The sequence below is a fragment of the Hordeum vulgare genome, chromosome 7H (genome assembly GCF_904849725.1).
Source record: "Hordeum vulgare subsp. vulgare chromosome 7H, MorexV3_pseudomolecules_assembly, whole genome shotgun sequence".
NCBI classification, from domain to species: domain Eukaryota; kingdom Viridiplantae; phylum Streptophyta; class Magnoliopsida; order Poales; family Poaceae; genus Hordeum; species Hordeum vulgare.
The window spans coordinates 357,918,807-357,922,532 of record NC_058524.1 but is presented as its reverse complement, the minus strand read 5'-3'; the positions used below and the strand labels follow the sequence as shown (position 1 = coordinate 357,922,532).

General features: G+C 46.3%; 1 long non-coding RNA gene across 1 annotated transcript; it reads left to right on the top strand.

The window, feature by feature from the left end:
* The first annotated feature begins 806 nt into the window (after positions 1-806).
* On the top strand, positions 807-1,795 carry LOC123408401. The gene is made up of 2 exons (XR_006612741.1): positions 807-1,193; positions 1,283-1,795. It is a non-coding gene; the product is annotated as an uncharacterized LOC123408401 (long non-coding RNA).
* Positions 1,796-3,726: the final 1,931 nt, after the last annotated feature.

The following is a 3,726-nucleotide window of genomic DNA, read 5'->3' as shown; positions in this document are numbered from 1 at the left end:
TTTTAAACAAAGAGGAGGAGAAAGTTTGAAATATGCATGGTATAGGATTTGAAATTCTCAAAACAAATCTACTAATAAGTTATCCACCACTAGTTTTTTAACATCCCGAGACCAACGCTTCAGAAGATTCCCCTTTTATTTCATTGTCGTCGTGTTAATTATTTGTTTGTCACGTTAATCATCGCATCATGCGCATCCTGTGCATTGCATCGGCACTCCATTGCTGTCAGTTTTCAAAACTTGCATCCGTTATTAGTTGCCGGTTCTCCACGTTTTGTCGTTGACCGTTTCGAGACCAACCACACACACACGCGCCAGCGACACTGTTAAAATATTTGTTTTTAAAAGTTTGTATAAAACTTACTTGGATTTTGATGAAAGTTGGTGTGCGGTCTAGTTTTAGTGTAGGTAGGTCGCCTTCCAAATTTCATCGCAATCGGAGTTCGTTTAATACCCGAACCATTAAACCTATAGCGGCACTATAGCCGGTCCATTGTCGAACGTTTTCGTTGTTTTAACTCCGTCGGCGGGATTGCCCATGTTCCGTCTCACCCGTGCCTAACCCCTATGCACAATGCATCGACCTGTGCGCAACCTAGCCCGAAAACTTTCCGGAACCCAAACCCGGCGGTCGTGAACGTTGGATCTGTATCAACAACGGTTTACCGCAAACCGTCATCAGTTTGTCAACCGAAGTCCCTAACCTAGCCATTTTCAACCATCTGATTTAATCGGATGGTTCAAATGCCCCTATAGACTAACTCAATTGTTATATGTAGTCTACCGTAGCCCATTTTAGACAAAACCTAGCCCTAGCCTACCCTAAGCCCGCAGCACGGCTACCGCAACTAGTTTTCCCCATCGGGCCAGCCACAGCCGTCTCCTTCCTCCAGCCCGCGCCCGCAGCCCGACCTCCCAAGCGACCGGCGTCCGAGCCAGCTCGCCTCACCATCGCGCCCCTCGGCCGCCGGAGATGCGCCCTGCCAGAGAACCAGGCCAACGCTCTGCCTCGCCGTTGCCCTCCTCCTCCTTCCTTTTCCCGTAATATCTCTCTTCCTCTCCCTAAATCTCCCTTTCTCTCTCTGTATATCGCAGGATGCGCAGCGCCAAGGATGCCCGAAGATCCCTCGCCGACCGATGCGCCTCCCTTGCCGGCCAGAGCTTTCCAGTCTGCCTCGCCGGAGCACCACTAGGTGACCCCGGGTCCTCTGTTCCCCCATGACCTGCTCCTCCGCTCGTCGACTTCCTCTCTCTCACCCTGATCTCTCTTTTTTCCCTTCAGGTGCTGCCACGTGATGCCATGGAACCTTCGATGCCTTGTCCTCGTTCCCCATGCCGGTCCTCGACGCAGCTTGCGCCTCGCATGACGGCGCCCCGGCCACCTACACCTGCACCGAAGCACGTCGCGACCGCCCTCGCGTGAATCTACGCCGGCCTATGACCTTGCCTGCCCAACCCTCCATGGCCTCCCCTGCACCTCGCCACCATCGGGGACTATGACCCAAGGCCGGATCCGCCATCTCGTGCCCCTGTCGCACTAGCCGAACGAGACACCGCGCCATAAAGCAGCGGCAGCAACCCGTGTCCGCGAGCATGGTGACAAAGTTATCTATGTTTCATGTTCAGTTTTCGTCAGATAAGCATCCGGGTATGTTCATTGCAAGCAAGACCCATTTTATAACACAACAGCCATGTAGCCTAGCTGGTTAGCGCTTTCGGTATGCTACCATGAGATTCTGGGTTCGAGTCCCATGTACTACCTCCGTTCTTAAATATAACTCAATGAGTGAATCTACAGTGTACAGTGTGTCTATATACACATTAAGCAACTCACAAATATAAAAAAAACAAACACATTAAGCAGGTGAGATGCATGCAAATTCCACTAGCAATAATATCTTGCCATTAAAGATTAATTCATGGATGCCCTCATAAGGATATGCAATATTACCACCAATAATTTATAAACAAGCCAGGATGGTAATACGGGATAAGTAATAATATGCATGCCAATGAGGATATGCAATATTACCACCAATAATTTATAAACAAGCCAGGATGGTAATACGGAATAAGTAATAATATGCATGCCAAAGTCGGGTGTTTGAGCGACACCATCTAAAGGGCTTATATGAAATAATAATATGCCACAGTCGAGGGTCTGAGCGACACCACCTAAAGGGCTTATATGAAACAATACCCTGCCACATTCGGGAGTCTGAGTGACACCACCTAAAGGGCTTATATGAAACAATAACATGCCACAGTCGGGCGTCTGAGCGACACCACCTAAAGGTCTTATATGAAACAATAACATGCCACAGTCGGGCGTCTGAGCGACACCATATAAAGGGTTTTATAAGAAATGGTAATAAGTATTGAATATCCAGGAGGTAGAACCGTCCCAGGGATATCCAACAACATAATCATTGGGGTTAGTCCAGAGTAATAATCATAATATGATCATTCACCACATCATCATATGATTTACCACAACCGTTATAATTATTACCGTTTATACTTCAAAGACCGAGTCTAGCACCGACACTTGACTCGTCAAACAACGTCCTTGACCGGGGACACGACTACTTGAATAGTTTTGACTCTGTAGAGGGTGTACTCTTTACCCATAGCCCGCAGTTTTCAATAGTCAAAAGACTAATCCTGCGTACGGCAATTTACAAGTGGACACTCAGAATCAGCACACACCGATTTTCCTCCACGAAGCCCAGCTTCACCCGGACTACACTGCCAAGGAAAAACCATAAGACGGGAAGGCTCCGACCTCGACTAGCATGGGATCAAAAATTTATACCGCGCGCTCACTGGGAAGGGCCATTCCCTTCCGGCCCCAGACCGGAAACACCCATGCCCCCTGACGGGATGACTGGATTTAGTCCATGGCCATGGATACCTTCATACCGGTCCCTCTACTTGGTGTGTGACTGATAATAGGTCTACAACTTACTTTACCGAATCCATTATCTAGGAGACTGTGGTAGCACGTTAAGAAGTATGACACGGACAAGACTCGATCTAGGTCGATACTGGAGTTAAACAAGTTTTACTGGCATCATCGTGCTCATGGCATGACCAGGCCATAACCTATCACGTTCCACGTGACTAGGTTATTCCACGACCTCTCATAACTAGCACATGCCATCACCATATTTCACCATATGAGTAGAAAGTATGAAGAATGCAAGGCATTATTTCAAGTGAGATTATTATCCACATAGCCTTAATCATGTAATATAAGCACCGCCACAATCATCACACAACTTATGCAAATATGGATTCAAGATGCTTGCCTTAGGTGTGTAGAGAAGTAGATTTGCACTCCAAAACTTTTGAAGTTTTACTTCTCTCTCCATCTCCTATTTGAAAATAATACAATTCAACACATAATTCCAAAATAATAAATAAAGGTTGGTTGAAATATTTGCAAATAAATCTTAAAATAAACTAGCGGAAATTCTAAACCAGTAGGAAAAAGAATCAAATGATTTGGAGTTTCCAATAAAAAGTTAGAGCTATTCTAAGTTTCTGCAAAAATCTGTCTTGAAAATCAAAACAAAAGAAAACGTTTTGGGTGGAATACACTTTCCCCGGAGAGAAACACATTTTCCGAAACGTTCATATGGAAATACGCTTTGCAAAAATAGGATACGCACCAGGGGAAGTGCGCCACACAGGGCTATGCAGGAAACGACACATGGCATCTCT